This window comes from Petaurus breviceps, unplaced genomic scaffold, assembly GCF_028583685.1.
Source record: "Petaurus breviceps papuanus isolate PSGF00001 unplaced genomic scaffold, PetGlider_PUasm1.0 154, whole genome shotgun sequence".
Taxonomy (NCBI): Eukaryota; Metazoa; Chordata; class Mammalia; order Diprotodontia; family Petauridae; genus Petaurus; species Petaurus breviceps.
Genome location: NW_027185715.1, coordinates 4,565,225 through 4,588,566, shown reverse-complemented (window position 1 = coordinate 4,588,566; position 23,342 = coordinate 4,565,225). Strand labels below are relative to the sequence as shown.

At 35.6% G+C, this 23,342-nt stretch overlaps 1 long non-coding RNA gene across 1 annotated transcript in view; it reads left to right on the top strand.

The window, feature by feature from the left end:
* Window positions 1-22,238, top strand: part of LOC138155382 (uncharacterized) — a 22,552-nt gene extending 314 nt beyond the window's left edge. Inside the window, exons 2-3 of the long non-coding RNA XR_011166819.1 lie at window positions 17,790-17,870; window positions 19,546-22,238. This is a non-coding gene — a long non-coding RNA (uncharacterized lncRNA). The remainder of the gene's footprint in view (window positions 1-17,789; window positions 17,871-19,545) is intronic.
* Window positions 22,239-23,342: the final 1,104 nt, after the last annotated feature.

Sequence of the window (23,342 nt, the reverse complement as noted above, 5' to 3'; positions counted from 1 at the left end):
GTGTGTGTGTGTGTGTGTGTGTGTGTGTGTGTGTGTGTGTGTGTGTGTAAGGGAGGGGGGAGGAGGAGGAAGGGCAGGCGGCAGAAGGGAGGTAGAAAGAGGAAGGAAGAGAGGCTTCATGGGCCAGTCGAGTTATAGTGTAAAAGCTTCTTACCAGCGCCCCAAACCTGCCCTGACGAACTGAGCATGCCCAGCTCAACAGTCATACAGACTTTTCAAGGACTGAGGGCATTCGCTCCCGCTTTTTCCAGATTTTAGCGGTGACCTGAGAGCGAGTCTCGAGGAAGTCCCAAGGCAGGTAGGGAGATAGCTAGAGCAACCACAGTCCTGACCTGCTTGGTCTATAGCGTGGAGACAGGTGTATTGTGGCACCCCCTAGACATCTGGGTGAATAAGGCAAGGACATTTAGATCAGTTTGAAAAAACGTGGTCCGAATGGGAAGGAGGCTGGAAGATGTCTATCCCGGACCTTGAGGGAACAAAAGAGTTCTCTTTTACCTGAAGAGAGAATTAATGGCTATTTGGGCACTAGGTTCTTCAGGCACCCAACAAAATCATTCCAGTAGAGGACATTGGAAGACAGTTGGAAGAAAATAAAATATAGAAAGAAAGGAAAGTAGTTTGTAAAAGTTTCCCTTCATGTAATTTTGAGGTCACCAAATGATAGGATTCCTCCAAAAAGCTTTTTTTTTCGGGGGGGGAGGGATGAGGGGTCTAAGTCTGTCATTTAAATGGTGTATACAAAAATTCCTTATCCTGAGTGAGAGCAGAAACTAATCTGTAACTTTTAGGTTTAGAGTTCTCCAGGATTATTGAGGGGTTAAATGACTTATACAGAGTCAATATGTGTCAGAAAACAAGACGTGAATTCAGATCTCCTTTATTGCAAAAGTGGGTGATTGTCTCCTATGCCATTCTTTCTGCTGCCCAAACCTGATAAAAGGAAGACATTTAGTTAACTGGAAAATGGATAATTATGAGGATAATATCAATCATTTACATGTTTTTGTTTAGTTCAAAAGCAACCCCCCATGGCTTCCAATCACCCTTTTTTCCCCAATGAAATAACTTTCTGTAGAATTTCTTCTGAAAAGTTTCTTTTGCAAAAGATAGAAATTGAGGGGTGGCTAGGTGACACAGTGAATAGAGCACTGGCCCTGGAGTCAGGAGGACCTGAGTTCAAATGTGACCTCAGACACTTAACACAAAAACTAGCTATGTGACCTTGGGCAAGTCACTTAACCCCAACTGCCCTCCAAAAAAAAGCAAAAAAAAAAAAAAGAATGAGTGGTTTTGCAATCTACTTTAACAACTGTTCATCATGGCCTTAAAATAAAACTTTGTACTAGCTTTAATTCTGGTTTGTTTCCAAGAGTTCAGAAGGCATCCTTTCTCAGAAAGAGTACTTTGGAAAAGCAAATAAATAAATAAATGAGCAACCAGACTAATAAAGAAATAGATAAATGGGCTAGATTTGGGAAACCAACTACAAAAAAAAATAGGAAATACAATCCTTTTAAAGAGACTCTATGCATTAACTTCTCAACTCCAAGACTTTCTATATAGGTAGATTTAAGAGCAGCAACAGTTATTTTCCAGGGAACTACTGTCCAGAAACACTATCTTATCTTAGAAAACAAGGGGACAACTGTAATGTCAGGATGTACTTTGTAATGTGAAGAAGAGTGTGGAAGGTCAGCTGCATGTATGTGTGCATTTATATGTATGAATGTATATATGTATATGTATACATCCCTGTACCTATGCAGATGGACATCTGTATATACACATGGATATATGTATTGTTAAATTTAAGGTTTGGTTAAAGGAGACAAACAGGCTAGGTGATATACATTTACATAGTTTATTCCCTTAAAATTAGATGAAGCTAGAGAGCTTGTACAGACCAGGAGCCAAAACCTATGTTCTGGCTGCCTGAAAAAAAGAATGACAAAGTTTTTATATGATTTTGGACAATCCCAGGATGTTTGTCTCAGATTTATGGTCTCCATGTTTCCTTTCCATACCATGAATAAGGGAGTTTCTTAGTTGTAAACACAAGATAACTGATAAGGTAGTGTCAGCAGATTTTACAATCTTAGAATGTCTCTGTTTTCCTCCCAAGACCAGAGAAATTCCATTCTAAATTTCCAAGCACCCTGTCCCAAAGGAGAGAATACCCATGGCCAACTTTATCTGGTCTTTCAAGTTACAGACACAGGAAAGGGCATTTTTAAAGTAAAGCAAAGCAATCTGATCAGTTCAGTCCCTGGCCCTTGCTGAGGTTATTAAAGTGATATTAAGTTGTTATCAGTATATATGGATACATATAATAATTTAACACTTAGAGAGTGCTTGCTTTCTTCCAAGCATTGTTAACTGATTTATAATTATTATCTTATTTGGTCATAACAACAACTTTGGGAGATAAGTCCTATTATCAACCTCATTTTATAGATAAGGAAATGGAGGCAGAGGTTAAGTGATCTGTGCAGGATCACGCAGCTATTGTCTGAGGCCAGGTTTGAACTCAGGTCTTCTTGTCTCTATGCTTTATATTCACTGCACCACTTAGATACCTATTTATGCCTACACATACCGTGTGTGTGTGTATGTGTGTGTGTGTGTATGTGTGTGTATTATGAATAGATGTGTCTATATATGTCTATACACATGTATATGTATGTATACATACATGTGAGGGACTGTTAAACTTTTTTCTCTTTCCTCTAGCCCATTTCCTTAACTTTTTTAATCTTCCCTGCCTCTCTTTTCTCCTATCACTCTTTTAAAAATAGTTTTCCCCATTCTCTTTATTTCCCAGGCACTAGCTCCTAAGTCCTCATAATTCTTTACCTGTGAGAGGCAGTTGGTGACACAGTAGATAAAGCACTGGGCCTGTGGTCAGAAAGACTGAATTCAAATCTGACCTCAGAAACTTACTAGCTGTGTGACCCTGGGCAAGTCACTTAACCTATATTTGTTTAAGTTTCATCAACAGTAAAATGGGATAATAATATAGCACCTACTCAACAGGGATGTTGTAAAGATCAAATGAGAAAGTATTTGTAAAAGCCCCTAGCACAGGACCCGGCACATAGCAGGAATTATCAAAATGCTGATTCCCTCCCCTACTGAACCCTGAAAAATTACTAATTATATCTAGTCAACCTTTAGCTACTCCTTTCATATTGCTGTTCTAGGATATTAAGCCTTTATTCATTCTACCTACTATTGGCCCAAAGTTAATGGTGGAAGACTCCTTTGTACATTCCTCTGTCAAAATGACTTGTTAGGAATAAAAAATTGTGAGAAACTGAAAAAGGGAAACTTAAGCATATTAATTTATTATCAAGGATAGCAGTTGTGCAACAGATTGGACACAGGGCCCCTCAGTAAGCAGAAGAACCCTAAATGGCAGTGACCAAGTCTGATAGTCAATAATGAGGAGCAAATCAAGTTACATAATTTAGAACAAAAAAGAATGTTTCTTCTCTCTGATTAGTCAAAGCATGACAAAACTAAAAGAGACTTACCACAAGCTATTCCAGAACATTTTATGGGATTTCCAAGAACAGTTTTAATTAGCACTAAAGTTCTCTATTCCTGGAAAAGCTTGGCACTAGGTGAGTGAAAACAAGATAGCAGAAAAAAGTCAGGGATTCCCCTGACCTCTCTCAAATTCCCCTCCAAACAACTTTAGACATACCTCAAAAGAAATTCTGTAGTGGCAGAACATACAAAATGGGATGGGGGGAAACAATTTTCCAGGCTAAGACAACATAACAGATGCAGAGGGAAGGTCTGTCCCAGTGGGGTGAGTGGAATGCAGTCCAGTGTAGAATGGGTCCCAGTAAACTGGAAGCAGACCTTGGGGATGACTGAATCAGTGGTAACAGCAGCAGCTTGTAGAGCTCTCAACCCAAAGATGGTAAAGAAGTCAGACAACTGGTCAGAAGATTATAGGGGCTCCACTGTGTTCAGGACTCTGCTACATCACTCATGCATGGATCTGGGTCTCAATTCCAGGTTGCAGTTCTGGGTCAAAATTCCAGGGAAAAGAGAAGCACTAGTACACCAGAGCTTACGTCCATAGGATAGAAAAGAGTGCTTGTGGTCACTCAGAGACCAAAGCACAGGCCAGGGGAATAGTGAACACATTTCTAAGATCATATCACCTTGAAAAAACTGAAAACATATAGACCTCCAAAACTAGCACTGAGAACATTAACCAGAAAGACCTGAAGTTTGGGACAGAGCCCCATTCCACCCCTGAAAAAGAGCCCCACTTTAACATGGAGTTAAAAGTTGAAAAATTAAGCTGGAAGATGAACAAACAACAAATAAAGAACTGGACAACAGAAAATAACTGTGATGACAGGGAAAATTGAAACACAGACACAGAAAAAGACAACAAAGTCAAACTGCTATGTAAAAAACATGAAAGAAAAATGTGAATTGGTTTCATACCCAAAAAGAATTCATAGAAAGTTAAATATATATATATATACATATATATATATATACATATATATATATATATATATAACAAATAAGAGAGGTAGAGGAAAAATTGGAACACAAAATTAAAATGGCGCAAGAAAATCATGAAAAATCTTAACAGCTTGGTAAAGGAAGTAAGAAAAAATACTGAAGTATTATATCCTAGTAGGCCAAATGGTAACAGATATACAAAAATCCACTGAAGTGAAGAATTTCCTAAAAATAAAAATTGGCCAAATAGAAAGAGAGTTACAAAAACTTGTTGAAGAAAATAGTTCATTAAAAATTAGAGTTGGTCAAATAAAAGCTAATGACTCCATGGGACATCAAGAAATAATAAAACAAAATCAAAAGAATGAAAAAATAGAATATGTGAAATATTTCAGGGGAAAAGCAACTGACCTGGAAAATAGATCCAGAAGAAATAATTTTTAAATTATTGGACTACCTTAAAGTCATGGTCAAGAATAGACAGCAGTTTTCGAGAAATTATCAAGGAAAATTGTGCTGATATTCTAAAACCAGAGGGCAAAATAGAAATTGAAATAACCTGTCTATTACCTCCTGAAAGAGATCACCAAATGAAAACTCCCAGGATTATTATAGCCAAATTCCAGATCACCAGGTAAAGGAGAAAATATTGGAAACAACCATAAAGTAACAATTCAAATATTGTAGAGCCACAGTCTAGAGAACCCAAGATTTACAAGGTACTACATTAAATGATTGAAGTGCTCGGAATATGATATTCCAGAGGAGAAAGTAGTTAGGATTACTACCATTATAATCAAGAATCACCAAAAACAAGGGTACTCCTTCAGGGGGAAATATGAATATTCAATGAAATAGAAGATTTTGAAGCATTACTGATGAAAAGACCAGAGCTAGACTTAATATTTTACCTTCAAATATAAGAACCAAGAATAGCATAAAAAGATAATGGGAAAGACAAATCAAAGGATTTAATACAGTTAAGCTATTTGCTTTCCTACATGGAACTTTTTTTATATTTATATATATATATATATATATTATATATATATAATATTTAAGACTCCTTAGAACTTTCTCATTATTAGGGCAGTTAAAAGGAATCTATATGTGCATATACATATTCACATACACATATACACATATGTACATATATACACATACACACATATATAGGTATCTATATACCTGTGTGTGTGTGCATATGTAAAGACAGAGGGTGCAGATGTGAGTTGAATATAAAGGGATGATATTTAAAAATAAGATTAAGGGGTAAGAAAGAGTAATGTATTGAGAAAAGGGAAAAGGAGAGGTAGAATGAGATTTATTAACTCAAAAAAACAGGAGTGAAAGGAAGAGTTTTGCAGTGAAGGGGAAGATGGGAAAGTGGAGGGGAGCACTGGAACATTACTCATTGGAATTGGATCAAATAAGGAATAGCCTATGCATCCAATGAGGTATAGAAGTAAATCTTACCCTACCGGAAAGTAGGAGAAAAAGATGATAAGAGAAGTGATGTATTGATAGAAGGGAGAGCAGATTGGAAGAGGCAGTAGTCAGAAGCCAAACATTTTTGAGGATGGACAGTGTGAAAGGAGAGAGAAAATGGGGGGGGGGAGGTAGGATGCAGGGAAACACACAGTTAATAAGCATGACTATGAAAAATTTTAGAACAAATTTCTCTTAAAAAAGGCCTATTTTTCAAATATATAAATAATTGAGTCAAATTTATAAAAATAAGAATCATAACCCAATTGATAAATGGTCAAAGGATATGAACAGGCAGTTTTCAGATGAAGTAGGCAAAGCTATCAATAATTACATGAAAAATATTCTTAATAACTATTGATTAGAAAAATGTAAATTTAAACAACTTTGAGGTACAACCCCATACCTGTCAGATTGACTAATATGACAAAAAAAGGGAAATGAGAAATGTTGGAGGGGATGTGTGAAAATTGAGACATTAATGTATTGTCAGTGGAGTTGTGAACTGATTCAGCCATTCTGGACAGCAATTTGGAACTATGCCCAAAAGACTATTAAACCCTGCATAACCTTTGACACAGCAATAGATTTGTATCTCAAAGGAATAAAAAAAACCCAAAAGGATCTATATGTGCATAAATATCTATAGCAATTCTTTTACTAGTGACAAAGAATTGGGAATTGAGTGGATGCCTACAACTAGGGTGTGGCTAAACAAGTTATCATTTATGATTGTGATGAAATACTATTCAACTATAAGAAAGGACAAACAGGTTGCTCTCAGAAAAAAACTTACATGAACTAATGCAAAGCGAAGTGAGTGGAACTAGGAGAACATTGTAGACAGTAAGAGTAATATAGCACAATGATCAACAATGAATGACTTCACTATTCTCAGCAAAACAATGATCCAAGACAATTCTGAAGCACTTTTGATGAAAATTGCTATCCATCTCCAGAGAAAGAACTAGTGAATTAAGATTGCAGATAAAAGTATATTATTTGTATTTTTTCTTTATTTTTCTTTTGGGGGGCTATGTTTTTTTTTCCCCCACAACATGGCTAACATGGAAATATGACTTACATGACTACATAGGTATAACCCATATCAAATTGATTGTCTTCGCAATGAGGAGGAAGAGAAGGAAGAAAGAGAATTTGGAATATGATTTTTTAAATGTTAGAATTGTTTTTAAACATAATTGAGAAAAATATCAAAATAAAAGCTTAGCACTATCTGAACATAAACTTTTCAATAGAAGTAAGAAACTTAACTCACAATATTGATGCTATTCACAAGATGGAATTGGTTTTGTTCTTTCAGTTCCCTACTTTGATCACTGGAGAATCTATTCCCCATGGATCACTCATCCAACACCAATTACACAAGATTTATTGCATATTTAGATTTTGTACTTTGAAACATCATCTAATCTCTGCTGCTTGTGTCAAGACTATTTTAAAAAAAGTGCTAGCATCCATAAAAGCTAGAGGATTTCAACTTGCAAGAGGAAATAAGCATACTGTGGCCATGAGTACCAAAAATTATAATTCCATGTTTTCTTCATTGTAATCTGATGTAGCCCTTAAAGAGGAAACCCTTATAAAAACAGGATGTGTAAATTACACTTTGGGGCATCTCCATATACTAATTTGAGAGTAGAGATTAATATAACATCAAGGTCACCCAGAAAAATCAGTAAACATAAATACCACAAACCAAAAGACCAAAACAATACAACGATAGTCTCCAATATTAAATAACCTCAATTCTCATCGTAACCTTGTAATCCACTTCCAATGTTTAATTAAGTAGCATATTTCATTTTGAGTCTCAGAAGTCTCACTGGTCCTTGAAGACATCTTCCATTGGACAAGCTGGAATAGGTCTCCTTCTTACGATAGCTCTAAAGGGGGCTTCTCCTAGTATGTCTGCTTTTCTGATTTGATCCTTAGTCTAGTTTTGAGAACTTACTGTTACAACATACTCAAGGTTTGTATATCCCATTAGAAACATTTGTAAGTGAATCACATAGATATGTATATCCTAATTCCAAACAGTCAGATCCTGTGGCTTTCACAAAATTTACCACTCCATATAATTAGAAAACTTTTTTCCCTTGCTTAATTGAAAATCTTACATCTTTGTTTAATTCCATGCTTTTGAGAATAATATCCTCATATCAGATTGAAATATTCAAGTACCTAATCTTATGCATAAAAATGTAACTGTACCAAGGGTATTATGAAACTAAGAACTCATTTACTTAGTTTCTTAGGATATGGACTAATTCAAATTGAAATCAGTAAGCTCTTTCATACTTACATCCTTTTACAGTAACTCAGAGATGTTTTAGTTAATATACAAATAGTTAATATACTAATTAATAGACTCATTATTTAACAAATAAAACTTCTATGATTCACCTGCCCTGGTTATAGACACTTGTTATGAAAGGTAAAGGAGAGACATGGCTGACATCAGGACTTTCCCTTAGAGGGGACCATAAGTCATAACAAGGGGAAAACTCCCTTAGCTCTGTTTGATTCCAGCAAGAGTCATATTTAATATCCAATCATGTGGCAAAGTTCCATATTAATTAGATTATTATAGCCAGGCTTGGAAATAACCAGATGGGAAAATTTCCTGCTCATAAAGAAAAATAATACCGTGGAGAAATTGAGTCAAGAGGATCCTACGTTAGCCCACATCAAGATCACCCCCTCAACTCTCCCAAACACAGATGTCCACCTCCAGCAGTTCTCAGATTGAATTCCCATTGAACAGAACATGGCATTTCCCCTGAATGGTGGATTTTTGGCTTAATGACATTTCAAATAAGCATGCTTAGAATCAAAACATAAAACAATATCAACTTATAGTCCCACTAGATTTTACTTTAAATAGCAAAATTTTACTAATTTCAATTTAGGACTGTTAGTATTATTCTTCTCATGTTGTAATAATAATTAACAATTGAGCACCAGCCCTGGAGTCAGGAGGACCTGAGTTCAAATCTGGCCTCGGATACTTAACACTTACTAGCTGTGTGACCTTGGGCAAGTCACTTAACCCCAATTGTCCTTCCCAAAAAATGGAAGAAAAATAATAGTTAACAATGAACTATATAAGGACATTTCATTTTTCCTTGATTTATAAATTTTGAAAAGCTGCATTCTGAACACACAAATGCCTGATAGTTGACTCCAAACACCAGAGAAAATAATGATACTTTTAATACTCCATTCTATATTTCCTATTCACTCTTTAGGGAAATTTGAAGTTGGAATCTAAGGGCCACTGTATCCAAGTGGAGTTACATCTTGCTAACAGATAACATTTCATAATTTTTATAAGTGAAAGCCAAAAGCAAACTTGTAAATTTCTATACTTCAGGTGGGAGAAGCACCAGTTCTTGTTTTCAAATTCAGAACTTTAGAATGTTATGCCATGTGGTCAAGATGGCTGATAAGATTTTATGACCTTGCCTAAGTAGACAGCCCTAAGGAAGGTACCTCACAGATAAGGACAACTTAAAGAGGGTTTTGTTACTTTTTCCTCCATGGTGAATTACTGCATTAAAGCAAAACAAACCATTAAATATTGAACAGTTTTCTATTTTTTGAAACCATATTTGTCTAACAGTTCAATTTATAATTTAACAACATCTAGATTAAAAGAGAAGTTACTTTTCTAAAGGCATTTCTGATACAATGATTTCTCAAATTTCACAATATAAGAATTTTTAGAAACACAATAATAACATATATGACATCATTTAAATTTATGAAATTTAAAATATTTGAATTTGAATTTAAATTTAAAATATGAACAAATTTATTAGTAGGAAGATGACATGTATTCAATTGAATGCATTTCCAAATTATCTCACATAGAAAATCATTAATTTTATTATTTTTGGCATTTAATATCAATTAAATTAAAGGTCAATAGAGACTACTTGAAATTACTAACATTTATGCAGTGCTTGTAATATGCCAAGCACTATGCTAAGCATTTATAATCATGTGATTCTCCCAAGAATGATTGAAGATGGTGTTATGATTTATCCCTTTTATGGATTAAGAAATTGAAGTTAACAATGTAATGTGCTTAAGGTCACACATATTTTGCATTAGATTCTGATTTTAGCACAATTACCTTAATAAGACACCATTTCTCACTGAAAATGAGATCACAAACCAAATTTTGACCAAATCATCTCTTTCCCCAAAGACCCAATCTTTCCAGTTAGCTCACATGAAAAAAAATCATGGTGGCACTTTTGCTTCCTTTAAAATCACCCAGAGATTGACTTACAGGCATTATGATGGTGCATTAAGCAGTTAATCACTGTTATTCTCCCATATTCACCTCAAAACAACCAGAAAATACTTCCCCCAAACAAATCCTAGAACAGCAAAATCAGCAAAAAGATGGGGTAAAACAATCTTTTGGCCCAAGAAACTTGGAAGATTGACAGAAAGGGTTCATTTCCTTTGGATAAAAGGGTAGTGCATTCCAGGGCAGGAAGCATCCTTACAAGTCAGCAGCAAGCCACTTATCAGCAAAACAGTGAGAGATATTGAGCTCCAATGTGATAGATCAAGCAAACGCCAGTACAACAACTCCAGCCCCACCCCCACATGCCTTAGCATAGGAAGGAAAACCAACAGATTCCAGTTCCAATAACCACCATGTGCTTCAGTATAGCCCTGGGAAATCAGGCATTCTTCAGCAAGCAGACCTCCACGTGTCTCAGTGCAGCACCAGGAAAATGCAGAAGCATTCCATCAAGACTCAGCACATGCAAGACACCACCAATAGGACCGCAATTCAGCACTAGGGTGGGTAAGCTGCCAGAGCCCTATAAACATCAGCAGCACCATCTACCCCTCACCCCACCCCTCTGCAGAACACCAGACACAAGCATCCCCAAGTGTCTCTGTGCAACATGAGCACAGCACCAGGTAAACAGTCAGGGCCATGAAGTCTGAGACAGTGCCCCTTCCACTCTAGAAGCAGAGTTCAAATTTAAAAGAAAGAAAAAGAAGCAAAAAAAAGATGAGCAAAAAATCAACAAAAAAGAATCTGGCCATAGAAAGTTATGCTGACAGGGAAGAGCAAGACATAAACTCAGAAGAGAACAATGTCAAAATGCCTATGGGCAAAACTGAAAGAAAAATAGGAAATGCTCTCAAGCCCAGAAAGAACTCATGGAAGGGATAAAAAAAATCATATAAGAGAGGTAGAAGAAAATTTGGGAAGAGATGAGAGTGATGCAAGAGAATTATGAAAAAAAATGAGTCAATAGCATGGAAAACTGTTTAAAAATAAAATTGGCTGAATGGAAAAGGAGATACAAAAATCCACTGGGGAAAAAAATTCCTTAAAAAGTACACTTGACCAAATGGAAAAGAAAATACAAAAGTTAATTGAAGAAAAAAAAACATCTTAAAAGTTAAAATTGGATAAGTGGAATGTAATGAGACATCAAGAATCAGTCAAACACATTAAAAAGAATGAAAAATGGAAGAAAATGAAAAATGTTTCATGGGAAAAACAACCAGCCTGGAAAATAGATCCAGGAGAGGCAATATCAGAATCATTAGACTATCTGAAGCCATAATCACAAGGAGGACTTGGGCAGCATCTTCCAAGAAATTATCAAGCAAAATTGCCCTGATTTCCTGGAACCAGAGGGCAAAATAGGCATGGAAAGGATCCATCAATCAATGCAGGAAAGAGATTCCAAAATAAAAACTCCAAGGAACATTGTAGCCAAATTTCAGAACTATCAGGTCAAGGAAAAAATACTACAGGTGGCCTGAAAGAAACAATTCAAATGTAAGGGAATCTCAATCAAGATTAAACAGGACTTTGAAACTGAAAGTTTAAAGGATCAGAGGTCACGGAAGATGATATTCTGGAAGACAAATAAGCGAGGACTACAAGCAACAATCACTAATCCTGCAAAATTACACATAATACATGAAGGGAAAAATGTCATTCAATGAAATAGAAAGATTACAAGCTTTCATAAGGAGATCAGAACTAGACCTAAAATGTGATCTCTAATATCAAGACCCAAGAAAAGCATAAACAGGTAAAAAGAGAAAAGAAAACATAAAGGATTCACTAAAGCTAAACTATTGGTATGCTTGCATGGGAAGATGTTACTTGTAATTCTTAAAATTGTATCACTTATATATAACTAGAAGGAATATACAGAGACAGAGGGTATGGGTATAAGGTGAATTTGAAGAAATGACATAATAATAATTAAGGGATGAGATAGAGTATACTTGGTTCAGAAGGAAGGGAGAGGTATAGTGGGATAAATTATTTCACTTGAAGAGTCATGAAAGATCTATTATAATAGAGGGTGTGGACTCCTCCTCAAAACATTTTGCACCCCCAAAATCTGAGAAAGGCTTAAAATCTGGATTGGTCAATCAGAAGAGACCTTTTGGTATTCTTTGAGCTTAACCTACCATAATGTTTTTCATGCTCTGGCATAACAGACATGCTTTGCTTTGCTCTCTGAGTGAACCCACAATTCCTTTTCCTGTGTCAGCAACTTCAAGGCCAGATGAAGATGAGCAGGAACATTTTTCTGTTTATGACTACCAAGGACAAGGCTCCTTAAACCAGACACTACCCTGAATAATGGGATTCTTATTATCTTGGTATTTTATGGACATATGCTATGTTATGTTGTGTTACATTATGTGACATGACTTGACATTATGTTATGTTCATGTTATGTATGTTATGTTATATCATGCTATGTTAATGATAGAAGAAAGACAGATATCCCTAATCTATAATTTCAATTAACACTTTAACACTTTTCCTATCTTATTGTATTTACAACCTATCCCATTAAGAAAATTCCTTTCTCATATTATGATTAACATATATGGAGGCTATAATTTTAGCTGACATAGGCATCTGGAGCCAGGAAGGGAGGCAGGGGGTGAGAGAGAATTGCTCCAAAGATATAAGGTTGTGTTTTTTCTTGTCTGTCCATCCTTGAGCTCATTTTCTATAATGAACTTTCATTACATTTCATTTTCTCTACATGCATGTTCCACAGCCTTTGAGAGAAATACTCACTTGTAGCCCAATTTCATTTGGCTTTGTAAGAACAAACTTAGTAATGGTTGACAGCCATTCACTGGGATGGGACAGTACTAGAGATTGGACCCTTTCACCAACGCCCTGGGACTGGATGCCTGCAGGATTTGCTCTCCTGAAAATTTCCTGCCCTGTTTGGGAGTGGAGGGGCAGTAAGTACCTTCTGTGCTCCTTCTTTGAATGGACTCAGCTTGTTTCTTGCAGTACAAATTCTTTTTTCTCTCTAAGCTAGCTCTGCAGGTGAAGGTCACATGCATAGGTCTTCTCTGCAGTTTGGATATCCTCTGCAATTATGTCTAGACTCCAGTGGGAAGGTTTTTCACTGATGATTTGCTTAAATAGCAAAATGAGAATGAGGTAGAAACTTCTTCCCTTAAAGCTCACAAAGACACTTCACCTTCAGCACTCTTTCCCAGGTGCTGTATAATCTTCCCCCTTCCCTTTCCCTTAAAGGCTACAATCCTGACAGGGATTCAGATTACTGAATTTAATTTCATTGATATTTTCCCCTTTAAATTAAAAACTTCAATGGCACTCTGAGAGAGAACTGCAAGATCAAATCTCTCTTTGTCATTCTTCTACCCCCTCTCTCAACTAGGAGAGGTATAATGGTGCTTAGATCCTTGCAAATTCCCCAACCCCCCTTCCTCAAAGTAATAGTAGCCAATTTGAGATGGGGGTTCTAATAAGCCTCTAATTCCCATCTCCCTGTCATTAATTATGCACTTTTTATTTGTGTGTTAATTGTCAGTTTGTATCTCTGTGTTGTAAAATGTCTGAGTGTTGTTTTGGGAGCTAGGTTCTGTTATGTTACCTTTTAAAATTTAAAATGTGTGTGGGGGGTGGTGGGGACAGGTAGGTGGTACAGTGAATAGTGCATCAGCCCTGGAGTCAGGAGGTCCTGAGTTCAAATCCAGCATCAGACACTTGACACACTTCCTATCTGTGTGACCTTGGGCAAGTCACTTAACCCCAATCGCCTTGATTTCCCTTCTCAAAAAAAAAAAAGGATTTAAAATGTGGGCAACCAGAGACTTCTAAGGGCTGCAGCTAGGAAGAAAGGGAAGGAAGAAAAGGAAGGAAGGAAAGAAAGATAACTGGAAGACCCTTTTTCTTTTGGTTCCAGGTCTGGCCAGCCTAGAGTTACAGTGAAAAGTTATATGCAGGGGCAGCCAGGTGGTGCAGTGAGTAAGAGCAGCCCTGGAGTTGGGAGACCCAGGATTGGTTCAGGCCTCAGATACTTAACACCCACACAAAATAACTGCAGGTGTAACCTTGAGCAAGTTACTTAACCCCAATTTCTTTTTAAAAAAAAGAAAAAAGTTATATGCAACTAAAAACGTCTTACCATATTCTGGAGGTTTTTAGATAAATCATTAAGAAGTTTGGAAACTGATCATTTTAGGTTTGCAGGAGAAAACTCCTGAGACTTTTGGTATAATTCCAGGAGCTCATCTTCTGCTAAAACACCTCCACACAATCCTGATCACTCAGCATTTCCCATTCCTTCTCCAGAGTTAAGAGGGCATCTCAGTATGGGGATTATAAACAGCCACAAGGGTTCTTGTTAACTCCTCTCATCCCAGATCAGATTAAAAGAAGAGAATGTCGTAGAATTGTAGGGAAAACTTCAATCAGCCTTTCCTACCTGGCAAAAGGAGGGGAGGGGCAGCAATGACAGAATGGAAGTGGTCCTAATTTCTATGTTTCCCTCAGCATTTTGCAGCCAACCCCTCTAGGCAAAACCTGGGAGAATCATCTAGGTTCAATACATTCTGTCCACCCTGCCCCAGCAGCTGCAAGTGGCTCCAGCTTCAGCAAGTTCTGCAGCTATGGGGAAGGGAGAGGTGGACAGGTCAGGCCCATGAGAAGTCTTCCCTGAGCTGTGCCACCAAGAATTATCACTACTGAGAAAGCCCTGGCATCAGCTACAACAGCACCTAGGCAGGGACCTCTGCCACACCCCATAGCCCAGTAGCTTCCTGGGAAGTCCTGGCACAGCACTATGAGATGAAAAGCCAACCAGTCTTTGCTTTTGGTAAGCCCACACTTCTCTGTTCCAGTTGCAGAAATGTATCAGCTTTGTAATTTATGGCAACCTACTTTATCTCTGTTTCCTCCTTTCCTGATTTGTCAAGGGAGAAATAATAATGGTGGTTGTTATGGGATCAAAATTATATAATGATTGCACAGCATTTAACATGACTGGCATATGCTAGACACAACATTATTATGATTTCTCTAATTTAAAGTAATTGTTCCATACCCTATAACTTTGAAGTGTTTTGTTTTTCTTTTTGCTTTTTTTTTTGGAGGGGGCAATTGGTGCTAAGTGACTTGCCCAAGGTCACATGGCTAGTTTTGTGTTAAGTGTCTGAGGTTGGATTTGAACTCAGGTCCTCCTGACTCCAGAGCCAGTGTTCTATTCACTGTGCCACCTAGCTGCACCTATGAAGTGGTTTTTAAAATAACCAAAATAATAAGATCAATAATTTCTATATGTGATAATCTAGAAATTCAATTGATTTCATCTGAAGTTTATTGCTTGCATTATTACTGCATTTCCAAATTGTATTACATTTCTAAAATTCTCTTATATTGTAAAATTTGAGCACCATTGTGAGGTAGAAATTGTGTTAAAGAAATTTTTATCTAATTTTTATTGCATATGAAATGTCCTTTTTGAAAAAGAATGTGATTTAAAAATTAGATAATTTGAAAGCTGTTAACATTTAATGAGGGTATATTTGGTTATAAGCAGGTAATAATAAGAATACTGATTAGCAGATAGCAGATTTTTCATTTGAAATCTTGGCTATTATGAAAATGCATAAGGTGGTTTAGAGTTGTAGTTTCAACATATTAATGATGAGCTGAATGATTCTCTGTGCAAAGAAATATGGAAGTGCATTCATCAAAATTGATAATAGCTTGTTTCAAGTTTTAAATATATAATATTGTATAGACTATTGTTATATTTCTAAATTGTGTAATTTGGTAAACCATTGTATTAGCTATGATGTTGTAAAAAGCAATTCCTCTTATAATCTAGATGTTAGATTAAAAATTATAACAAAAAGAAAAACATAGGAGAGAGTGAATGAGTTAGGATAAACTTTCAAGTCATTCTTCTCAACACTGTGAAAAGGTTTTCTGTATTACAGAATTCTACTGAGTAAATGAGAATATATTCAAATAAATAGTTGTGTGATTTTCAAGCCTGCTTGATCTAAGGATGTATGTGCATGTATACACACATATACATACTTACCTTTATATTATTACTATATTATAATTTCTATATTACAATTACATATATTAATATGACATGTTATATGAACACATACATATGCACGCATATATACATATTTGTGTATATACATATGTGTGTATGTGTATATGTGTGCATGTGAGTATGCATGTACATATGTATGCATGTATATTTAAAGGTTTGTGGACTACCGCATTGACTATCTCTTGTGGAATTCCAGAATGTAATTGTTTTCTTAATTTCTAGTGATATATTTAAAGATAAAGGAAACAAAAGATACAAAGTAAAATTTTAAAGTCTGGTAAAATTTGTTATTGTAATAAGGGTAATTTAGTTGGGTATGTACTTCTTGGCTTATAAAAGCTGAATCCCCTCTCCATCGGAACCACGTCTTTGACTAAGGTATTTTGTGATATTTGGAATTCTGTAATAACTAGAAATTTAGCTTTTTAGAATACTTTGGAAACTTTTTTATATTGCTTAATGATATTACACCAATTTAGATTTAACAAATTCCAATTTTAAAAGTATTTTTGCTTTAAGGTGAAGGAGAGATATCAATCACTTTAAAAGTTTTCAACTAAGTTTCTTCATAAAAAATTTAGTGATTATTCCTCTTTACCTTAGGATAAATTGTAAACTGTTTTTAAAGAAGGGAAAATACTTTTAAAAGAAATGGTTTATTTTTAAATACCTTCCGTGATTTTTTGGAAGACCTACTAAATTTTCATTTGCAAGATAATTTATTGCTAAATTTCTGTAATTAGCTGTAAAGCAGAAGAGATCTTGTTGTTTTGATCTGAATTTGCAGTCATCCCATTGCCTAAGCAAGAGTTAAATTAATGTTTTAATTTATCATATGTATAAGATTCAATTTCTGAAGTATCTAATTCTGCCAGAATGAGTATAATTAGAGAAGAATAAACAAGCTTGTGAAACAAGGACATAAATCTATCAATTTGTGAGGTGAGAGGTAAGAACCCCTTATTTTTTATTTTGTTTAAGGAATGGAATTCCAGTACAAACAGTTATGTTAGTGAACAGTAGTAACTTAGGAGCTTTCTTGTATTATCTTACTGGGAAATCTAATATTATTTTTAATCTGGAATTAGAATATGTGCAGAAATTTAGGCAAACTGTTTAACACTCAACTTAGATGTTCCTATTATTTAAGGGGATTCTGAGAGCAGTAGTATTTTTCTGTGATCAATCTCTTAATGTTACCAATGAGAGATTAAATACTTATTATCTAGGATATGTGATCCTTGAGAGCTGAACTCACCTGAAGCTCTCATTATTGGAACTTGCTATTCAAGACTTTATGAGATTGCAATTTATTATTGTTTTGAGCATTGATTACAGGGATAATTGTCTCATGTATCATCTGTCATAAAGCCAATAGCAGAATGGGCATGTGCTGCAGACTGAGACCTGCCAAATGTGGATGTCTGTGCCTGGGAAGAGTTTTGAGGATAGGTAAGATCTTCCTGACTTTACTTCCCAATTGTGCTATTTCCTTTCTGAAAAGGAAAATTCTCCACCTGATTAATCCTGAGCACTGCTTTTAACATCTAGTGACTACAAGATTGGCTGTCAGATATGACTCATGCCTGCAATCAGAGTTAAGAAAATTTTTCTCTCTTTTTTTTCCCTTCTCTTATCATATATGACATTGTTCCTTTTTTTCCTTTTATATCACATTTATTTAACCAAGAAGTTCTGTAAGTACACTATTAAATTTATTAAACAATAGGTGGACTGGAATATCTTTGAGTTAATATAATAGGGTGCAGGAGTGAATAACTTACAATTTTAACCTGTATTCATGGACAAATATTACATAGAGACAGCATCCTCCTAAGGAGAAAATTATTAGATCAAATAATAAGAAAAAGATGCAATGTGATAGATGTCTAATTAAACAGGATAGCAAATTTTGAGAAAATGACAGGATTAGACTGATTTCTCTAAGAATTATAAACAAATTTGTATGATTGGATTCCAAAATTTATCTATGAAAGAAATTCAAACTTTAAGCTTGATGTGGTATTAAGATCTCTGTGGATTTTTATACAAAAATTGTATAAGATAATGCTAAAATTAAGTATTTTTTCCAATATTAAAGTATCTGTCTGATAACATTAAAAGTCAGATGACATCATTTTATGGTTGGATCCTCACATTTTAAAAGATCCTTATACCAGGTACATGATATAGGTAGAGACAAAAGCAGCAGATGATATATAAACTGAAATTCTCTGAAATTTCAAAATTGAAGAACCAAATATAAGTGATTATACTAAGCCAAAACTTTCTAGGACCTTATAAAACTGAACCAGATAAGCAGAGCTCTCTTTTAGAATTTTCCTAAGACTAAAAGCTATTGTCCAAGAAAAGTTATCTAGGAAGCGGATAACTACATGAGATATCTGGTACTCAAAAAGGTGCTTCCTAAATGGACATTGGAAATGGGTTACTGGAATATAAGGAACTTAATGTGAGTTAATATTGATAATAATTATTATTTTGATTTGTATTGTCCATATTTAAATTTTCTTGGTTACCTTGGTGACATGTAAATTTCCCTTCTCAAAACCACTCTATCGGGGTGGCCAGGTAGCACAGCAAGTAAGAGCACTGGCTCCAGTGTTGGGATAACCTGGAGATCGAATCCTGGACTTAGACACTTAGCACCCACCCAGAAACACCTGACCGTATAACCTTGAGCAAGTTACTTAACCCCAATTGCTTAGGGGCGGCCAGGTGGCTCAGCAAGTAAGAGCACCGGCTCCAGTATCGGGATGACCTCGATCAAATCCGGACTCAGATACTCGGCACCATACCCAGAAATAACTGGCTGTGTAACCTTGAGCAAGTTACTTAACCCCGATTGCTTTAAAAAAAAAAACAGTCTATTGTGAGTTCGCTGAGCACTTTAATCTGTGCCTGACAATTTTATTATGTGATTCTGTGAATTATAAGAACAACTTTGTTGTATTGTTTGAAGCTAGCCCTGCATGATTGGGAAACTGAACCATATCTATGCACCTTTAACAAAGGACCTATGTTGTGCAGTTTTCTCTAAATTATTAACTCATATGAGTCAAGATTCTAAAAGCCCCTTTCCAAATCTTTCTGATTACTTCCACAGCTGCCAACTTGTGAATATGGACTTCTGATTATGTGAAAATGCCAGCTCCAAGTGCACATTGCTTCCCAATCCCTGAGGAAGAGTGAAGATTTTCCATGCCTTCCTTGGTCTGCAGGTGGTGCCTTTTGCTACACCTCAGACCAAAAGTAGAGGAATGAAGACCCCTCCCCAAACCATTTTGAGCCTCCAAGACCTGAGAAAGGCTTAAAACATGGCTTGATCAATCAGGAGAGACATTTTGGTTCACTCTGAGCTTAACCTACCATAATATTTTCCATGCTCTGGCATAACAGATTTATAAACACTTTGCTTTGCTCTTGGAATGAACCCAAAATTCCTTGTGTCATCAACCGCAAAACAATATGAAGATGACCAGGAACATTCTTCTGTTTATGACTAGCAAGGACAAGGAGCCTTGTACCAGACAGTATTTTGAATAATAGGTTTTTGCTTATTTTGGTATTTTAAAAGATTCTTATACCATTATACTACATCATTTAAAAGATTCTTATACCATACCTTCTTCTTCTTCTTTTTTTTTTTTAAATCTGGGTTAAGTACCTTGCTCAAGGTTACATGGCCAGTTATTTCTGGGTGTGGTGCTGAGTGTCTAAGTCCAGGATTCGATCTCCAGGTCATCCCGACACTGGAGCTAGTGCTCTTACTCACTGAGCCACCTGGCCGCCCCAATACCATACATTCTTATAACATATACTATTCTATGTTGTATCATTCCATGTTAATGATAAAAGAAACATAGATATCCTGGATCTATAATTTCCATTGACACTAACATTTTTTTTCTATCTTATTGTATTTACAACCTATCCAATTAAGGAAATTCCTTTCTCATATTATGATTAACACATATGAAGACTATAATTATAGCTGACATAGACATTCTGAGCTAGGAAGGGAGGGAGGAAGGGGATGAGAGGGATAAGGTCTCTTTTGTCTGTTCATCCTTGAGTTTATTGTCTATTATGAACTTCCAAGCATGTCTTTATATTGCATGTTCCGCAATCTTTGAGGGAAATAAATGCTCTCATGGAGCCTAATTTTGTCTTTCTAAGAACAAACTTCATAATGACTGATAAGGGGAAAATGGTAGAATGGACAATGGTTATCACTTGAACCTTACTCTCATCATTATTGACTCAAAGAGAGAATAAGATACACAATCTGTTGAATATAGAAATCTATCTTACCTGACAGGGAAATAGGAAGGGAGGAGATCAAGTAAAGAGGGGATGGGAACTGACAGAAGGGAGGGTGGAGGTGGTAGAAGCAAAAAACTGGTAAGGAAAGGGTGAAAAGATAGAGAGGACAAACAAGAGGAAGAATAGAGATAGAGGGAAATACATAGTTAGCAGTCGTAACTATGAATGTGATGAACTCTCCCGTAAAACAAAAGTAGATAGCAGAGTGGATTAAAAAGCAGAATCCTGCAATATGTTGTTTACAAGATACACACTCGAAGCAGAGACATGCAAAGTGGAGGGGAAGAATTCATGACCAAACAAGTAATAGAGAGCATTACAAAACATAAAAGAGATAATTGTACTTATGTTAAATTAAAAAGCTTTTGTACAAAATGCAACCAATGTAACAATGCAACCAAGATGAAAAGGAAAGCAGAAATCTGGGAAACAATCTTTACAGCAAGTATATCTTATAAAGGCCTAACTTCTAAACTATATTGAGAACTGAGTCAAATTTATAAGAATATAAGCTATTCACCAAAGGATAAATGATCAAAGAATATGAACAGGAAGTTTTCAGATGAAGAAATCAAAGATATCTGTAGGTATATGAATAAGTTTTGATTATAGAAATTCCAGCTAAAACAACTAAGATACCACCTCATGCCTATTTGATTGGTTAATATGGTAAAAAAAGGAAAATTCCAAAAATTGGAGACAATGTGGAAAAATTGGGACACTAATGCACTGTTGGAGGAGTTGTGAACTGATCCAATCATTCTGAAAATCAATTCAGAACTATGCTCAAAGGATAACCACACTGTGCATATCCTTTGATCTAGCAATACCACTACTACATGTGTATCCCAAAGAGATCATAAAAAAAGGAAAAAGACCTACATGTGTAAAAATATTTAAAGCACCCCTATTTGTGGTGACAAAAAGTTAGAAATTGAGGGGATTCCCATCAGTTGGGCAATGACTGAACAAGCTGTGGCATATTAATGGAATATTATTTTACAGTAAGAAATGATGAAAAGGTAGATTAAAAAACTAAAAAGATTGGCATGAACTGATTCAAAGTGAAATGTACAGAACCAGGAAAACAATGTACTCTATATCAGTAATATTGTATCATGATCAACAATGAATGACTCAGTACTTCTAAACAACACAATGATGGAAGACAAGTACAAAGGACTTAAGGAAAATGTTATCAATATCCAAAAAAAAAAAAAAAGAACTAATGAACTCTAAATGTAGATCAAACCATTTTTTATCCATTTATTTTATTCTTTCTCATGTTTATTTTTAAATCTGTTTCTTCTTTCACAACTATGACTAATATGGAAATATTTTTCCATGATAGCACATGTATAAACTATATCACACTACCCACCATTTTCAGAAATGGGCAAGTGAGGAAGGGAGAGAGAAAAATTTGGAACTCAAAATCTTGTAAAAGTGAATGTTAAATTTTTTTGTAACATGTAACTGAGGGGAAAATAAAATGCTATTAGAAAACAAAACAAAAAAATCATCTAAAGAGTAAATTTATTACTTTTATTTCCTTAACCTAACCTAACCTCACAGTTACCTTAAGAAGGCAAATAAAAGATATATGTCACCTGACCCCAAGGCTTTTCAGTTGCAACCCAAGGAAGGTCAAAGAAGACAGGACCCACAGCAGGAATAGCTACTTATTAGAAAAGAAAAGAGGTGCTTATTTTTTTTACAGAGGTCTTTAGCATAACCATCTACGCCAGACCAAACAAAACAGTACTATTTCCACCAGTCAGCTAAGTAGCATTTGTTAAGCTTCGATTAAGTATTTTACCAGATAGGATAAAGAGAAATGAATGAGTTCTTAAAAAGATGGGTGCAAGGAGGGAAAGGAACGTACTGAAGAAGATACTCATCACTTTTTGAAGAGGCATTTTTCTCAAAGATTCCAAAATTTATCTTATTTTTTTTTAAAGGATTTGGGGTTAAGTAATGTGCTCAAGGTTACACGGCCAGGTGTTTCTGGGTGGGTGCTAAGTACATGAGCCCGGATTCGATCCCAGGCCTCCCGACTCTTGGGCTGGTGCTCTTACTCACTGTACTACCTGGCCACCCCAATTTATCTTATTTCAATGGAATTATCCTCTCTCAAATCACTTTCCCAACTCTAAATCCTTCTCTCACATTATTCTTCACTCACATAATCAATATAAAAGGTTCCACTTTCCTTTCCCTTCTCTACTCATTCTCCTCCCATCTTTACTTAAACCTTCCCTCTCTCTTGCAAAGTATTTTTTTAATGTAGGTTACTTAAGTTTATCTCATCTTATTTCCAGCCATATACTGGCCTAACATTCCACTGAAACCACACCATACTAGTTTATGGAAACAATTAAGTTCTACTGACGTATTCCAAACTAACTTCAGGTCTGTTTATACAGAAGCACCTCTACTATGCTACAGGAAGGGGAGCAAGATTATATGCATTTAATTTCATCTTCAAATATCCAAAATGTACTAAAATGTTTTTGGCATTACCATAATGTGGAAATCTGCAACAAAATTATTTTACAATTTAGTCACAGATTTTTT